Consider the following 19,695-nt stretch of genomic DNA (forward strand, 5'->3'; position numbering starts at 1 on the left):
TATTCAAATCAAGCACCCCACATCCTGACAACCCACTCTGCAGAAGGACAGAATTATAGCCAAAGAACAGAATGCACAGAATGAGCATTGCAAATATTTATTACTTGGCCCCAGAGAAACTAAGGATAAAATCTAGTGAGTTCCTTCAAAAAGCCTGGCTAAACTCAAGCATGAAAGATATCTCATGTTGGATTACTTTATCCTTCTGAGGGTATCGCATTTGCCTTTAATGGTACAGGTCTGTGGGTAGTTTGGGCACCTTTTCCAAATTTTAAATTCAAGGTGTAGTGTTTCTTTTACTTCACAGCATATATTAGCTGTATATTTAAGTGTTTAAACAGACCCCGTCTTTTGCCAAGCTAAACGTTGCCTATGATCCGCACAGACAGTGGCTTCGTTTTTCAAATGAGGCTCATGAAGGATCACCAAAAAAGGGCATTCTGCAAAGCCAGTCTGGCTTCATTTCTCAAAATGTTGCATGTATTGGTATTTGAACTTTCTTTCTCTCTTTTTTTAGTGCCAGCATGACAGATCGTTCCTTTAACTGTTTCGAAAAAATCCTGGCATGCTTTGTTTTTGGCAAGAAGAGCCAACATTTTAAAGCCACTGAGCGGTCAGTGAGTAGACTTGGCTTGCTTTGAACAGTTCTGTATATAGTGATGTGGAATTTACAAGTCACTGTTCTTTTTAAGCAGATTATAATGAAGACTGTTGGGTAAATCCATTCAAGAATTGGCTCTTCTGTCTCTTTTCGACAGATTTACTTGATTTCTATTTCCATTAAGCCACTGTTATATATTGGGTTCATCCTGTTGACAGGTCTGTCAAAGGCAATTCACCTTTACAGTAAAAAAAAATCGTAAATATCTCATTGTAACCATTAGATGTGGGTCTTCTAAAAGTATGAAATAATTGGCTAATTTGTTGTACAGAAAAAAAACCCACCAGTTTGAAGCCTAGAATCTTTTACTACACAATTCTGCTTTCCAAGGAAAAATTCACCGTGAATAATTTGCATTTTAATCTTCATAATTAACATCTGAGTTAAGTGGTGGCACAAGAGTTTGCAAGAGTGTTTTTTTCTTTGCTTTTGCCAAAATGATGGTTTATTTTCACTTTGTGTAAAGGTTTTAAATGGCCTATATTACCCACAATAATTAGCTGATAGTGGTATCAGCTCAAGAAAGCACTACCAGCAGTGCTTCAGCGCTTTAGTCTATTCAATTCTCACGTTCTCAACTCTACAACATGCTCATAGAAGTGAGTTTTCAAAGCTTAATGACTAAACCATGTCTACATTTATATTTATGGCAGCTACCAATAATTCTTTGTCAACTATGCCAAAGGTTATACTGGGCTGCACTAGAATTTTTTTAAATCTCCACAGCTTCAGTATAGCACTGAATGTTGAAATGGTGATTGAGAATAGAAGCTCTTTATTTACTGTGAATTAAAATTTTTAATTTCTTTTGAAAATATTTAAATTGTTTGTTTATTTATTTATTGCAAATGTAATGCTATTATTGTCCCATGTGATGTCAGCAAATTCCTTTATGTATAATGAAAATTCAACCCAACAAATCACCACCAGGATCGAAACACATCACAACTACACGCTATGGCCTAAACTCTGTGGACATTCTCGCACCCGTATATTGGCCCCAACAAATTGTTTCCAGTTTGTATGTGTGTCCCTTGTACCCTGAAGCATTTTGAGTTTCCCTCCAGTGGACCCAAGAGCCCCAAACATGTTCCAGCATAACAATGCCTTTGTGCACAAGCTCTGACAAGACATGGTTTTTTGAGTTTGGAGTGGAAAAACTTCAGTGTGAGTCCTGACCCTTATCCCCACTCAACACCTTTGGGACAAACTGGAACATCCCTGGACTCCTCATCCAACTGTCTGATCTCACTAAAGCTTTGATTCCTGCATGACCAAAAATCTTTGCTGTGGGCATGCTCCAACATCTTTCCTGGAGAAGTGAAGGTTATAACTGCAGAGTCTAACTATATAGTCTGGGATATTATTTTCAAAAAGGTATGAAAATCGGGTGTCCACATACTTTTGTAACATGGTGGAGTTTTTCTTTAATGACTGATTCAGAAGATTCTGGAACATCTTTTGGATTCCAGAAAATACTGATTTAAAAAACATATCCTGAGCATACTGCTGACTCAGAAGAAGAGTCTCTGTGCTCCAGATGAACATTCACACCAGTTTTGCTAAACACAATACATTATAGTGTAGTTTAGCTGAGTGGGCATGGCGTTTTGATTAGAAGTCGTGTCTTAGATTGTTTGCAGGCGTGATGAATTTCAGACATGTCGTAAAAGCTGTGTGAGGCTGGTGCTGGGACATGTTTAAAGGGAGGAGCTTTAGGAGAAAGCGCATCTCTGACCGAACCCCGAGCTTTTTCTCTGGAGTGAACAGACCGAGCGGAAACCTCGGAAAGTCAGAGTTTTATAAGCTAAAGCTCAGCCAGGTTCTCACTCAGTGGCAGGTAAGTTGTGGAACATTATGGAAGTTGTAACTTTATCAACTTCAGAAGCCCTGATACTCTTAAAGCTGCAGTTGAAGTTTTATTGTTCATCCGTTGTTGCTTATTCGCGTTTACCACCGCATGCTGTCAGGTTTTGTTTATAAATTTTTTTGTTTGTTTGTTTTGCTATTCATGTTGCAGGTTAGTAAAATGCTTGGATGCATTTCTGCATTATTCGCATTGTGATCATGTTTGTTGACAAATATGCAATGATGAAGAAAATGGAAACATTTTTTTAAAAAATGGAGAGAAATTGGACTGATCTGAATTTAAAGCCTTCATTTCCTTTTGCATACATGCAGGTTGAAAATATTATAAAATGTGTGTGTGTGTGTGATCATATTTTTGGTGCCACATTTTAAATTCAGTTCTTAAAATGTAGGTTCAGGAGGGTACAGTGGTGCAGAAGTTCAGGTCTTTGTTCTTGTGGTGTTCCTAATGTTACTTCATATCCCTGGGCTTTCTCAGGGTTCTACAGTTTCATCCAGCCTACAACAAACATGCTTGTTGGTGTACCTGTTGCACTAAATTGTCCCAATATGTGCAGTGTTGTCCATGTTGCAGTTTCTTGAATTGCTTTGATTCATTCCTGCATTATCCACATGGTGATCATGTTTGTTGTCCAGTCAAATATGTCATGATGAAGTGATCATCTGGGATAAAGAACATGGAATATCGTTTATAACGTCACCTAAAATATGGGTTCATTATGGTACAGTGGTGCAGCATTTTAGTTTTGAGTTTTAGCGGTGTTTCTGATGTTACTTTATCTGGGTTCTTCAGCTTTCTTCAGCCTCATACAAACATGCTTGTAGATAGAATGGTTTTCCCAAGGTGTGTGGTGTCCAGCGATGACCAGACATCACATCCAGTGTTCTGGGGATAAGCTCCCTGGTGACCCACCTGAACAGGAGAAAGTGTTTTAAAAGTGAATGAGTGAAATTCAGATTTTCAAAATGCTTAATTATGGGCTTGGTGGCTTAAATAGCGGCCGTCACATCTGTGCTTTTTGACTCTTGTTAAATTGAATGCATGTATTTTTCCACCAAAACTTAATTTTATAGTTTTATTAATATAAAATTAAATTCAATTGGATTCCAATCATTTTTTCTACATCAACATTTAGATGTGTACATTTAAACCTTAGATATAACCTCCACAATTCTGATTGTGTAGTCAATATTGTTTTTAAAACCATTCACAAATACATAGCAAATTTCCCAGTGAAGTGTGAAGCCATATATTTGTGCTGTATAAATCAATTGCATGTGTCTTTTTGAACAAACATCTGTAGTGTTGAATTGCTCCTGCAGTACTGAGTGATTGTGTTTATTTCTCTCCTGCAGGACTCGCTGTAGGTATTCATTTAGAGACTAGAATGCAGTTGAGCAACATGTTATCCGAACCCACAGCCTCTTGCTGAGCAAACTTTTCTTTCTTGTCGTAGTAAATTGTATAGTCGTGGTAAGTTTATTTATTTAATCATTGCATGCGGTCCCTAATTTCGACCAGGCGTGGAGGGCTGGAGTCCAGCCTCGTTAGAAGGTGTAATTCCCTTGCACCTTATATTGAGTGAATTTTAAGATGCTGCTATGTAACACTTTTCTACCGATCTCACTATTCCATGTTGCAGCATGTTTTTTTGCAACCCAATTGCATGTTAATATCTAGCCTACAGTCGGTTGTTTGGACTACTTTCTTCCATGAAACACTGTTCTGTTATTCTGTTTATTTAGGGTACACTGTCTGGTATATTTCTTGGATACTCTGCACTCGTCTCATAGCGTCATGTATTTGCACTGCATGCAGTCCTATACTATACAGAGCAATAACAATAAAACCCACTTGACTTGAGTTGACTTCTGTACTGGATTTTCGGACCCTTGATCTTCACTTACCGACACTTTCAGTAGCATCATCTGTGCTGTATGTTCTGGCTGGATTCCCGATCCTTGTTCTCGTCCCAAAATATTTGCGGTGCACTTTTGCCAGTCACGAACATTCTTGTATTGTTTCATCTGTTTTCTGTTGTGGGATTGTGGACAGGCTGGAGGATGGGAGGGTGGTTTGCTTTGCTAAGTGAATTCTCAGGTCTGATTTAGTATGCAGTAAAGGCGCTTGCTAATGTTAACACAACTGTCCGCCCCATAACATGCCCGCATGGGTTCAGAAATACCTTTTGGCCTTTTTTAGCAGGCCAAGATAATTCGATGACATCCATGTTAATCATTGTAAAGTTCAGAAGTGCAAGGAATCTTGCTGTATTGTTCAAACTGATGGCTCAGGCATGTGTATAAATGCTGATCAACTATATACTGTAGGTAGCAGTGAGGTCTCTTGAGCAGTGAGCCAGGACAATAATTGGCCATGAAACAGGATCTGATAACAATGTGGTGTTTGGAAAATATGATGGGAATGCCCTTGCCTTATAAGGAACAGATTGAACCTGGTGACAGACGATTGAAAAAGGCTTTGGAATGCACCATTTTCTCTCCCCCTTTTTTTTTTTTTTTTTTTTTTTTTTTTTTAAACCCTCCCACTTTGTCTCTGTCTCCTGCGTGCTCTCTTTTCTTTTGCTATAATGTGAGGGCATGTGTAGAGCCCAGAGGATTCTGGCAGTAATTCTGCAAAGTGATAAAGAGGCTTTGCCATAGGCCTGGCTCAGGCAGGATGTAGAGAACACTACCCTGTGTTTCCGGAGTCTAGATCCTTCAGGTCCAGGCTAAAGAACACAACTACAGGACAGAGGCTGTTATAGGAACAGAGTGGCCTGTTTAAGGTGTTACCCAGTGTAGGATTGACTCCATACTAAACAATTTTTTTAGGGTAATAACCTAAATCAAATAATTTTCAATTCAAACTTGCATTAAATAAATATTTGCGTTGTTGCTGTTTTGAATCTAAAATTGTCATTATTCAACCTGCAGGTGATTTGTGTTTTTAGGAAGTTTTCATTCAAATGATTCTCAGGCTATCACACAAAATTGGAATTTCTTGGGACTTGCATATGTCTGGATATAAGAAGTACCCAAGGGCAAATGAAAGTATGTGTAAGCATTTTGTAAATGGACCCCTGTGAAATAATACTGCAAGAATGTTTACTTTGGATAACCATTGTAAAAGTTCAATTAGCTCTCTGTTACAGTGATTAACACTGTGGAGAAAGCTCAAGGGACATGAGTCGAGCTAGTCTGACCACATCGTGTTGTGCACTAGTCGTCCTCTGCTTTTAAGCTGATACCCTGTACTTTTGTAAGTGGAATGAGTTAGGTCCTACATATCCACTTGTGCAACTCCGGTACTTTTTTTTTTTTTTTTTTTTTTTTTTTGTCTGCTTTGAGGTCTTTTAATGATCTGTTTAACTCTAAACTGGTTATGACGATCAAGGATAGGGAGGAAGGGAGGGCACCAATCTAGGACATTCCTCAATTGTGAGATCAGAGCCATCTGAAACCTTAGCTCATGTTTATTTAGGTTCCTGCAAATATCCCATAATTGCCTTGCAGATGTTTTGATTGTAAAATTCTGTATAAATCTGAAATTCCTCTTTTTTTCGCTCACTCATTTTCAACTCGTTCTTTAGTGGAAAGGGTATTTTTTTTTTTTTTTTTTTTCCCCTCTCTTCCCCTTCTTTTCTTTTTTCTGGTAATTTGACGTTGTGGTCTGTTATTCTCCGGCATTGGTTGCAGTTTTCAGCAGAAAAGTGGGAATCTGGAACAGAAACGTTGAGTTGGATCGAGACTGTGTAACTCTTAAGTAGGGAGACTTGAAGTAAGCCAGAACTGCTGATGTGCAAGGATTTCTTTCGGATGATGGATAACGCTGACGGATGAGTTCTTTTCGCTCCATTGCCTGAGGGTGCAGCCATGTTAGATTTAGAAATAAATCCTCTCTGTAGAGGGCACACAGTTAGAGCTGTAGTTTAAGCGTATACGGTCATCCTGGTCATATGCACAGTGGCATATTATACAGCACGTATTTAAGTCACACAATCTTTTTATTCTATTTTCCTGATTGCTCCAATACCGATCATCTACTGTAAGTTGTCTTCGCGTGATTGCAAGTTCCCCAAATGTTGTATTGATAATGTAAATTCTTGCTGATGAGCCGGAGTCCAAATCGCTCCTCTCTGATAAAACAGTTACAGGAAATGTCAGCGCGAGTCCGTTTCTGTCTCTCTTCCAGCCTCTTCCCAATGGGGACCTCTGCTATTCAGGCCCAAAATAAACAAACATCTAAACAGAGAATGGCTAATGTGCTCTTGCTAAAGTCATGATTCAAGGCCCCTTTTTTTAATGACTGGTATTTAAGGAATTTTAGGATGCCTATAGACTGACCATTTTAAAAGGAACCATGGTACAATGACTCATTCATGCAATTATTAAATCAGCTAAATCATGTGGCAGCAGCGCAGTGTCTAAAATCATAGAGATGCAGGTCAAGATCATCTGTTAATGTTCACACCAGCATCAGAATGAAGAAAAATGTGATCTCGGTGACGATTGTGGCATGTTTGCTGGTGCCAGAAGGCCTAGTTTGAGTGCTTCAGAAACTGCTGATCATCTGGGATTTTCACACAAGAATCTCCAGGGTTTACACAGAATGGTCCAAAAATATTAAGTGAACCTCCAGAGAGCAGCACTTCATTATAAGGAAATGCTTTGTTGATGAGAAAGGTCAGAGGTGTATGGCCAGACTAATCCAAGCTGACAGGAAGGCTATGGTAATGCAACCACTCTTTACAGCTGTGGTGAGCAGAAAAGCATATATTCACAGAGCATAAAACATTGAGTCTTGAGGCAAATGGGCTACAACAGCAGGATTTACTGTATTTATCCCAGCCAAAAACATCAGGATTACTCAAACTGGACTGCTGAAGACTGAGCAAAGAGCAGGTGATAATATTTTTCCAATCTTCTTTAAATCCAGTGTTTGATATTTTGTATATGAACATGAACTAAATCTCATGGCCTTTTATGTGCATTTTTATGCATTGCACAGTAATATGACTGGCTGATTGCATAACTACATAAATGAGTAGGTTGGTTTATGATTCATGATTTTATGCAGCATGATGGTGCAATGTCATTGCAGTTTCATTATACCAACAAGAGGCAAAAAAAAATAAAATGCATTGCCAACACAAAGTGGATAGGCCAAGTGAATTCCTCGAGCAGACGCAAAGTAAAAATCAATACATTTTTATTTTCCAAAATTTTTGTTCCCTGTAGTTATTTGTTTGGATATTGATTTGTTTGTATTTGGCATTAAAATGGTCTGTGTTCATTTTAGTTTTATTAGTGTTGTCCGGTTACCACCCTCATCCCATAAACCTAGCCATCTCATCCCTAAACTGTCTCTAGGTGTACAATTGAGCTGTGAATAGCTGCATGCACAGTGTTCCTAAGACAGTCTCTAGATCCACTGTGACACTTCATTAATGCTGTGGAATTAATGTCCCGCTGATGCACGTATATTTCTTATGCAGGTGTGTGGTCATTTTGGATGTATGTTTGAAGTGTTTCCATTAGAAATGGTTAACTAACAGTTTAAAGTGGTGGTAGTAGTAGTAGTGGTAATAATCAGTATTATGAAAAATGACTTTGTCCAATGCAGATAATAGGTAATATGCAAATTATGTAGCTTTTCACCGAACTTTGCTGGACCAGACCCCGGTTCTGTTTTAGTAATCTTTGTCAGTTAACACATGAATCAACTTATCTCCTGTTTACAAAAGCCTGTATGAGCTGCATTTCATTGGGCCATGGAGCGACAGCATAAATCTCTCTGGTGATGTGGTCCACAAGGAGTGGAGCCTGATCCTGTTGCTCTACATGGTGTGTTAAATATGTCTTGACACCTATATGTAAGCTGTACCTACTTTTCAGTCCTATGAGGACACAACAATCCAGGCAGTTTGTATTCGTTTATCAAGAATCATGGCAGTGCTGTAATTCATCACTTTGCATTTTCCTTCACAGATTCAGACAGCTGGCACAGATTCAGTGGCAGAAACAGGTTCCTTGTGAGTGGCGTTTAATTAAGAACGCTCTTCTGGGAGAGAGGCTGGCATCTGAGAGCCTCTTACCTCATAAGAAACGTGCTAGTAACGACTCTGTTCCAATCACTCGCGCTGTTAATAAACAACACGGGTCTGGCTTTCTTAAAAAGGGGGTTTTATTAGCTTTCGGCAGCAGTTCAATTGCAGGGTGACCTAGTCAGTGGGCCTGCTACACATCCCAGACATGACCATTGTGATTCATTCAAGGAGCTATTGAGGGTATTTATGTGCTACTTATACCATCAGTCAGTGAAGATATTCATAGTGGGAATGAATCAGCTTCTTAAGCTGACAGAATGGGGATAATCACGCTGTCAGTTCTTACAGTTGGTTATAAGGTACACAGGCGTGTAGAAGAGAGCTGTGTTAACGGCTAAGCAGAGGGTACAGTGACATGAGTACAGGGTTACAATGGTCTCAAGCTGTTTACACTGGTTTTAGTACACAGACTGACAATTGGGGAGTTCACTGTAATTGTGGGCATGTTCTGAATAATGAAACAGATTGCACCTGCATTTGATTACAAGAGGGGAAAAGATGCAGTGTGCGTGGAAAGACGGAGGGGGGCTGCGTCGCACAGGCTGCCCTCATTAAGGTCAGATTTAATGACTATAGCAGTGCCATGTAGAACAATGAACTCTTGTTACATTAACGGCTGGTGTCTATGTGCGTGGGTGTGTGTGTGTTTTGAGAGACATTGAAATCATGTAAATGCACACCTTCTTTATGACTGCCATCCGAGAGACCACCTTGGATAATAATAGCCTTTTATTAGTTCAGGTTTAACTTAATGATCAGTAATAGCATCCCAGCTGCCCAGACCTGCCTGAAGTAACGGTAACAGTCACTCAGTCAAGCTTGCCTCTGGCAGAACCATACACCACTTTGTGCCTGAAAGTGTTTATGTGGCACAGGTGGATCGCTGGAAATGAGAGTTTTTATAGTACAAGGGTGTCGAAGTTCACAGCACTGCAGACTCTACCTCGTTTAGCACATTCAAGTCGGGTAATCACCAAGGGCTCAGTGTTATGTGTTTAAGAAAAAGAGTGCTCAGAGACAAATTTCAAAAATGTCTTTTTTTTATTTTTATTTATTTATTTATTTTTTTTAACTTCAACACAGACATTTTATTAATTCATAGTCTGTGGAAGAAGTCACCATCTGGCAACATGTTCATACAGAGCAAAATATAGCAATGTCAAATACTCGTCTTTATAGCCAAGAACTAATAATTTATGGCAAAGTAATAAAGTAAGCTGTTGTCAACATTCAAATATGTTAGTTTCTGGATCTTCACAAAGGTTTCAGATCTGAATGCCTGAAGTGGAGGCAGGAAGCACTAGAGCTTTTGAAGAGCACTCTAGATTCACTACACTCTAGGATTATAACAAATCAAGACAAGTTTAAATACATTTATAGGCCACATTAAGCAAAACAATACATTATAATTATGACTATAAATGTCTTTCATTCTTAATCCATTCTTAGAGTTTAGCATATATATTCGAATAAGCATTCGACCAGCTAAGCCGATCTTCTGGATAATTGTAGGCTCGTCTTCGTATCACTATAAAGATGATTATGAGGACGTCGCATGAACATTTAATGGATGGCAATAATCTGCCACTACTTTTAGAAGACATGAATGCTCAAACTTTATTAAATAAGGGTAGCGGATTCAAAAATAAAAGGCTAAACAAGCCTAATCTTGCTTGATGGTTATCAACTGCATACTTTCAGCAAATTCCACTGGGACAGGATCAGAAATGCTTCTCCTATCTTTTATATCTTACTCCTGAGCAAAATGGCTTGATGCCTAGCAGTCTGCAATCTCACAAGCTATTCTTCTGTGTTCAGTGTTAAAAGGTTTGCTTATTTGTGGAGCACAGATAGGCTGAAATAAGCCAAGAACCTGGAAATCATTAATGCTTTTTAATTCCTTTTGTTTATAAAACAATATTTTATTGTCTTTACCATTACCCTAGTTTATTACATTTAATAATGTTAAATTCATTATGCAGGTTAAGAACTGTAAGTTGTTTCAACATTGCAGGTTCATTCTGCATTTACAGTCACGCAAACAAGCGGCTAAGTGAACAGAAGTTCAGCATTCCCGATGCAAATTTGCAACACATGGAAACGGCTACATTTGAGCACTAGCATTTAAACATCCACTAAATTACTAGTCACTTGCTCTGCTCTACTATCGTTCAAAAATTTATTATTTACAAAATTCAATTAAAGATTAAATTCGAATGTGTTTTCCTAAAAAAAAAATCAGTGCACTATACACTGTTATATGTAGTCTGGTCTGAGGCTTTCTGAAAATGACAAGACTTTAGATTTAGTGACGTTTTACTGTGTCATTAGCAATGAACTGCACACATAGGAAATAAATGATTGCACTGTCATTGTCACTTACAGGTTAAGAGTACAGCAGATTCTATACAATTTATTAGTTTATTTTTGTACTGATCTATAAAAAGACAGATATTGTACACTCACAAGCGATAACAGTAGCGGTCACTATATGGCCACAAGAATCAGACCTGGAGTGACATCAGTGACTTATCATTTGCTGGTGTGAGTGCAAGGTCAGTCCATATGTCACAGAGAGAAAATGAATGCTCTGGGTTGGCTGGCTTGATGGCCAGGCAATTACACAGAAAAACAATAAAAGCCTATATTTCAGATGACTAAAGTAATCCATCACATGACTTTAAAGCGCATCCAGTGTCTAGTACAAAGTCGGTTTAAGAGGAAAAAAAAGAGGGATGGACACAAAATGGAACCAATGTCACAAGAAAAAACGACGTCAGGACGTGGACAAATTCTGTATCAATCACATTCATTGAAAAACAGTATGGGTGTACAGTATTATTTTTTTATTATTCTAATCATAGGCTTGTGTTTACTAAGACATGTGACAGCTGCATATTTTTGAACGGCTGCTGCTGATGCATTACAAGGCACTGTAACACACTTTGAGATAAGATGCTATCTGCCCTCTTCTGTGTACATGAACTCTTTAGTGTATATGCCATTAGTCCTTCCCGGAGAGCACAACTAATTATATGCTCTCGGTTGCTCAGACATATCTACTCACCTCTAAGAAGTTTCCTCCAAATACAGCTGTTGATGTTTTATTACATGTTAAAAGTATCAGACCCAGATTTGTAATAAACATTGCTGTAAGGTTTTGATTTGTTTTGATTGATTACAGCATTCAAACAGATGAATTAGACTAATCCAAAAAAAATCATTGTTTGAAATAATGCAGGATGCTCCTTAATTGTGTGACATCTAAAATGTGTTTTTAATATATTTCAGGTCATAAGACAGACCCATTATGAAATGGTATAATTGCAGTGTAAAGTTTTGCATATTGCAGCCTCATCTTGAGTGGCACATGTGTTTACAAACCCTCTACCATGCTGACAACAGCAGTCCCTGTCAATACGAGTGAAAAGAAGTGACTACACAAGTGTAATGGGAGGAGCACAGAGGGAGGCACAGGAAAGGGTTCTACACAGGAATGGGTGGTCTGAATGTCCTTTGCATTCGAGATATATATATATATATATATATATATATATATATATATATATATATATATATATATATATATATATATACACACACATTTCCCTGCAGAGTATTTACAAGCATTCCTGAACTTGAGAGTTTTTACCTACGTTGTGTACATTCCATGGAGACATGATTGATGTGAGGCACATAAGCTCTGTTTGTTCTAGAGTAAAGAGTATAAACTAGAACGCGTCTTTTGTGCTCCATGCTTCAAAGTACAAGGACTTTTAAAAGCATCTCTGTGGCCAAACTCCCTGCTGCTGTCATCAGTCTGGCTGATCACTGACAAGAGGCCATTCCTGACCTCCGGATCACTAACCCTCTTTTAAATGATTGAAATAATCATTGTTCTTTTACAAAATCTCCAAAAAGGAAGCTCCGCCTAGGTTTTAGTCAGCCAAAGTTCACATCACTAGTAGCATCACTGGACCTTCAGATAAAGGCAATAGGACATCATATGCTCTGTCTTGATGATGATGAAAAGCTATTTAATAAACAGATTTAGATTTTAAGCTGTGAACATTTCTTATCTGGTTTAATTAATTTCTTAATATACAATTGCACGTTTACATAAATCTTTTGTTTTTGTGATTAGCATGATATGGGTGCTGTTAAAAAAATAAGTGATGTAGGAGTGTTGTGATGTGGCTCAATATTATTTTCCAATAACAGCACATCCCACATCCCCAAGTGTTTTATTACGCTTCATACCGCAGCAATTTGCCAGTGATTTTCCTGTTTTGTTTTTTCCCTCTAGTATGAAAATGACATTTATCTACTTAATATCTTGGTTTCTTTTGTTAGTAGTTCCTATGATGACTTGCATTATAGCAGCTATAATCTGTCAATACCTCATGTCTCTTTTTTGATGTTATTGTATTATGAGATAAATGGTGAATAAACATTTTATAGTAAACATGATAAAAAAAAAATCCCATCTTTCACACATTACATATTCCAGCCAGAATTACAGTCCAGGTTAAGCTGTAACTTTCTTTTGCAGTAAGATAGCTGGCTCTTGATTAATTTAAGTACTCAGTATGTTGGACTACAGTCATATATCAATTACAGTCAGACCCCTGACCTATGACCACTCAACTTATGACATTTCGGAGATATGATGGTCACCTCCGAAGAGAAAAAATTATTTATATTTTTCTTTTTGTACTATGTAAAAAAAAATAATTTTTACAGTGCCTCTAAGTCTGCGTCGAAACGCATCTTAGAATAGTCATTCTTCTTGACTTACGACCGTTTTTTCAATAACTCTCTACGCCGTAAGTTTACCTGTACAATACTGATTTATCATCTCACATTTGCAGTCCAACAAAGACATCGTTGGATGTTCAGTACTATTTTTCTTCAGGGACCAAGCAATCATTCAAACCTCGAAATATTTTCACATGTAAATAAAGCAGTAATGATGATCAGTACATGCATCTTGCAAAGTGCCTTCTGCATTGCTGTTACATGTTTCATATACTGTAGGACATGACAGCCTTTTAGTCTGTGTGATCTCATAAGATCCTAAATCACTTTTCAGTTCTCCTTGTCTATCTCAACATGTGTCAGGACCATTTTTGCTTCAGGGCCATTTCTGCATGGTGTAGCTAAAGGATGGCTGTCAGCAAGAGGTATGTTTTACAAGGCATGTCAGGAACTTTTCAGGTTTATATCAAGAACAGTTTTATGTGGCATGAAATGTTCCAGCAGGGTAGGTCATACATGGCACATGCTCCAGAGCCATGCCCTGGCTTATGTTAATTACCACAGAGAAATTAAGTGTTTATTTAAGAGCTCGTCTTGCCTGGGCTGAATGAGGCTTGGGTCATAGGTTCTCGTTTTCGAAAAGTCTTCTTGAGATGGTGATGATGAGGTAAAGATACTCTCTAATTATACGGCATATAGACAAAAGTGTTGGGATGCCTGACTTTTCCATCCAAATATGATTTATTTATTAATTTATTTATTTTCCTCCCCCAAACTTTTACCACAGAATTGAAGGCACACAATTGTATAGATGCAGTAGCATTAAATTTTCTGCCCAAACCTGCTCCAGCAAGACCGTGCCCCTGAGCACAATGCACGCTCAGTGTAAAATATGGTTTACATGAGTTTGAGGGGAAGATCTTGAATGGCCTGTTATAGAGCGCTGACCTCAACCCTATTAACACCTTTGGGATGAACTGGAACAATGACTGCAACCATCAATACCTGACATTACTTATATCCTTGTGGCACAAATCTTTGTAAGCATGCTCAAAAATTTAGTGGAACATCTTCCCAGAATAGTAGAGGTTATTATAATAGCAAATTGGAATACATTTGGAATGGGATGTTCAAAAAAGCACATAAAACTTGGTCAGGTGTCTATAATCTATTTATAGTTTTGTAGAACCTCAATATATATATATATATATATATATATATATATATATATATATATATATATATATATATATATATATATATATATATATATATATATATAATATAAATTTACATTTGGAGATGACTGAACGACAATATTCTATAACGCAACAGTAAGAAATTCACTACAAATACGAGATCAAAAACAGGCCTCATGTTTTAACTATTCTAAATATAAGATTTTTAAAAATTAAATATTACTAAGATATTAAGGATTTCAGTAAAGTGCCAGTTATTCCAGTAAATCTCATGTTGCCCCCACTTTTCTGAATCACCTATTTCATTTAAATAGATGTACGTGAATGTCATTATGCACTGTATTTACCAATACAGGTATTATTTGTCAGACTGGAACAGTGAAATAGATACTTTATCTAAGAATATTATATCTGTTGCTCTATACGGTGTGTACTGTAAAGTCTACACCATTATAAAGGCAGTAGGTTGTGTTGTATTTATTGGGGTGGATGGAAGCGCTTTATTTTAGAGAAGACTTTATCATTGGGGTTATAGCAGTGTGGTAGAATTCAACATCGTTAAAATCTTGTGTGATTTTTCAGAAGGTGGGGCTGATACTGTAGCCTGTATCAAAAATCAAAGGTTTTGTTTAACAATGAACAATATATTCAGTGAAATTGTCTTTTATTTAGTAGACATTTATGGAAGGACTTTTTGAGGAGTACTTTTTATAACAGTAAATTTGTTAGTCAGTAAGAACAACTGAAACCACTTTAACCTATTTCATTTTTCTCTACTCCATTCTAATCTGCTTTAAACTTCTGTGACTTACTTTATTCTATTGTACTCTGACATACAATAAATATACTTTTTGCTTAACTGTACTAGAATCTGCTCTTCTATGTGTACTAATTTATACTATAGTCCCGTGTACTCTGCTGTGCTCTACTTTATTTAACTGCACTGTCATTTAATCTATACTAATCTACTGTAATCTACTCTGATCTGCAACGCTTTAATCTGTTTTACTGTAATCTGCTCTATTTTAGTCTACTGCCTTCTCTAAAGCATTTTTCTTTATTGAAATCCATACTATTCTAATCTCTACTTGCATATATTAACTACATTAATTAGTGCAAATCATAGTAATTTGGTCCAGGCCTACGGTACACCTGATCAGATCATTTCCACATTCAAGGATCAAAGATTGGTTCCCTAAAGACGAGGGAGGCTGGTTGACAGATTGAATAATTTGGACAAGTGTCTCTATTTTTCCACTTATTATGTAACTGTTTTTAGTTACATAAAAGCCAAAAGTACTGAAAGTTAAAACCCCTCCATTTTGAACAAAAACGTTGGAGGAAATTTTGTTTTTTTTTTCTTCTTTTTTCAGATCTCATATTTCTGTGTGTGTGTGTGTGTGTGTGTGTGTGTGTGTGTGTGTGTGTGTGTGTGTGTGGAGCATATTTGGTTCTGCTTGAGAAATGAGAGGTTTTTGCTTGGTTTGTGACAGCTTGGGTACTAAGAGAGAAAGAAAGTGTGTGTGCGCGTAAGAGAGAGAGAGAGAGAGAGAGATTCTGACAGTGCTGTCATTCACTTTGTGGGCTGTAGATAGAGCCTTCCCACTCTGTGGTCAGTGTGTTTGAGTGCGAGGGCTCTATCTTACAGCACAGCATGTTATAAACCCTCTCGTTTTTTTTTTTTCTTTTTCTTTCTTTTCTTTTTTTTCCCCCCTGAACTTACGGGAAAGGGAGCTTATTTCTTACCATATTTGGTCATGTGGAGCAGCACCAATAAGCAGCAGACTTTTGATGCTGTATTCGCATCATTTCTTTTTTTTCCTTGTTCGTTTTTTTTTTTTTTTTTTTTTTTGTGTTTTTGGTTTTTTTCCCCTTCTGAGGATCTTGCATGCCAGTGCTGACTGATAGAGGTGCAATCTCTGGAAAGTGCACAAGCACACCATTTAAAGCAAACCTTTTTAAAAAAAGAAAAAAAGCCAAAAAAAAAAAGCACATATCTTAAGAATGAACTGAGAACGAACACTTTTGGCAGTTTTTCAGAGCAAAGCCTCTGATCCTTACCTTATTTATCTGATTTTGAAGAACGAAGGGGATCGTAGAAAATAAATAAATAAATGCTTTTACTGGCATTCTATTTTGTTGTTTTTATAATAAACTTTTTTTAATTGTGGAGAATAATGTGGATTTAAGAGCATGTTTGTGGCTTGCGACAGATTTAGTAGCTCAGATTTACAGCTCTCCAGCTCAAAAGTTTTGCCATGATGACAGAGTACAGCCGAATGATGGGCCTCAGTGCCGAGTTTACGTGCGAGATCCCAGCTCTTTAATCTTAGTAATGAATAATACCCGAATCGGCCGTGTCATTTCTTTCTCTGTTATGATCAAATCGTAGATGTGTGCTGAAAGTTCAGGGTTAGGGAACGTGAATGTTCATCAAGGTCTGTGCAGTTGCAGGAGCGTTTGTTTGGTGAAACATCTGAGACTTGTTTGATCTATAGGTAGGTAATTTAAACCTAAAAGTCCTAAAGTGATTCACTGGACAAGGCTGCGTGCTTAGGAATGTGATCCATTGTCTGGGAATGTGGGAGTCTCGATTTCCATTCTCAAATAGCAATGGCTAAGACTCTTTTCAAAGAATTTCCTTTTATTCGTTTAACCTTGTCACTTTGATTAAAATAACCAATCGTACATGAACTGTACTGATTTTTGTGTATAGTATGTTTTTTTTTTTTTTACATGAAATGCTTAGCTAGGCTGAATGGCTGTCATGCTAAAATAAAGAGGTGTTTTTAAATGAACATGTCTTGGAAAGAAAAGCTGGACAGCTGAAGGTAATTATTTGAAGTCATAATTGTAGGTAGCTGTTTGGATGAGTTTTACTATCTCGAAGACATTTCACAATTTAAGTTTTGAATGATAATGTCTGAATGGAAACTGAAAAGGGTTTTGTCGGCTTTTAATTATTGTTAACTTGTAGCATACTGTGCATGCTTCAACTATATAGGATGTGGCAGTATTTCTTTTAAGCGCAACAGTTTAACTACTCTGATGTTGTTTTTTTATATCGAGACCTGACTGGAACTGTATTTGCTGCAGTAAAATTTGACCATGTATATAGATTTGTCATTAGGGTGTTTTTTTTTTGTCCGTGACCAACACTAAAATCTAATCAGCAAAAACAAAACTTGTTGATCAAGATAAGAGACAACTTCTGTCCGGCCTGTTGATTTCTCTTTTTGATTCTTCGTCTTTGCTGCATCGTGGCGCACATTTGCTTGGTGACAGCACTGGAATGCAGTCACCGCATTTTCCTGCCAGAAAGTCCACTGAATTTATAGCTGAACATCCTGCTCTCGCGTACTCTCTCTCTCTCGCTCTGCAAATGTGCTGATGCATTATTATCGAGTTCAACGCACAATGCACGTTCTTTAAGGCAGGGCCGATTTCCAGCCAACTGACCACCGCCAAACAAATCATCCCCATGATGACAGATGGTACAGCCCATGTCTGTATCCTGAGACGTGATGTGGAGGCTGAAAAGGACTGTGAACAGGAGTGCACAGTGTCTTTCCTCTTTTCTGTTTTTTTTTTTTTTTTTTTTTTTTGGTCGGTGCTGTAATAAGCCTTTTGAGATCCTGCAGGTCTCATTACGTCTCTCTTATAAACACAGCAGTAAGATAACGATGGCTGTCGCACTGCAAAGTTTTACTGCACTTGGCCAGGACCTTGAAAAGAAGCTTCTGTCACATTCATTCAGATAAAAAAGCACAGGCAGTCAAAGCATGTCCAGTCTAGCATTGTGGGAGTGTTAAATGGCACTTAGCATCTTAAATATATCTATAATTCTCTGCTAGGATCTAGATCAGACACTTGCTCTGCTTTGAACTATGAAGAGCATCTGCATTTGTGGCTCATATGAACACTGCAGAGTGTCACGGATGCTTCTACATGGACAGCCAAATGGTTTACGCTGCTTCTGTAGATTTTGTACTGCCGCTTATCAGATTTCACTGCATAATCATATTGAACACCCTTTCAAAATTTTTATTTCTGTTTGACTTTATAATATACAGTAATGATTTATTTATGGTTGTGTGTTCTGACTTGCTTTTAAGGTGAGGCCATCTCCTTCTCCATCTCCATTCCTGCTCTCCTAAAAGCTTGCCTTTGCAAAAAAAGTTACTGCCTGAATACTATTACTAATAATTATCAACATCAGCAATCAGAGACTGAAGGAAATGATTCATTTTCCGAAAGTAAAACACTAAATTTCAAGACAGTGTGTCGAGCTGTTGCTCAGACATGGCCTATGACCTTGTTTGGTAACACATTCACAGCATTAAATATATTCACAAGCTTTGTCGAATATCTGAGAAATCCATTTCTGTCCAAAAAATTCAAAGGTTTCAATTTCAAAGATTTTTAAAATGTCAGGTTATACAAGGTTAGAATCTCATCACTAAACTGTTTTGAAGATGACACTTTCTTTACATCAAAAACACTTGGCACTTTATCACACTTAGCAGGATGAAGACTATTGTTTTGATGTTGATTGTTTAAGAAGTTATAAAGTTAAAATAATAATGCACTTTATGAAGTCTGAGGTTCTGGTCCATTTCTCAGATCTGGTGTTTGGACTGAATGCATCATCACATTTAATTTTAATGGTAATTATACTAATAGCTAATCATATCTTTAGTGATTTTGGCAGAAGATAATTGGAGTAGCTTTTCCTGAACTCAGATAAATAAAGCTCTTCTAAAGCTCTTTTCTTCAGTGTTTGTTTTAAGCCATTCCCCCAAACCACATGCATTTTGCCAAAAAATGTGAAGAAAAAACAAAAAAGATTGAATGGTAACTGAGAGCTGAATGGTAGTGTAGAAGGCAGCGTTTGCTGAATTGTCAGGCAAATTGTTTAACTGCCATGTAAAGACACCTCCTTTTAAACAGTTTGTTGGATCTTTTGGGGTTTTTATTTCTGTCCTGTTTACAGACATTAAAATCCTGCCTCTGAGCATACAGTGTATTAACAGCTGTTAGAATATAAGAACAACTCCAACTTAAAATTCACTGACCCCAGCTTTATTGAAAGTTTCAG

The 19,695-nt window shown here is 37.4% G+C and overlaps 1 protein-coding gene across 1 annotated transcript in view; it reads left to right on the forward strand.

Annotated features, from left to right (window-relative positions):
- Positions 1 to 2,352: 2,352 nt before the first annotated feature.
- The window catches only part of cald1a (caldesmon 1a), a 50,833-nt gene continuing 33,490 nt past the window's right edge, over positions 2,353 to 19,695 (forward strand). The window contains exon 1 of the mRNA XM_046874038.1: positions 2,353 to 2,501. The gene's annotated coding sequence lies outside the window, so the exon portion shown is untranslated. The remainder of the gene's footprint in view (positions 2,502 to 19,695) is intronic.

This window comes from Silurus meridionalis, chromosome 18, assembly GCF_014805685.1.
Source record: "Silurus meridionalis isolate SWU-2019-XX chromosome 18, ASM1480568v1, whole genome shotgun sequence".
Taxonomy (NCBI): domain Eukaryota; kingdom Metazoa; phylum Chordata; class Actinopteri; order Siluriformes; family Siluridae; genus Silurus; species Silurus meridionalis.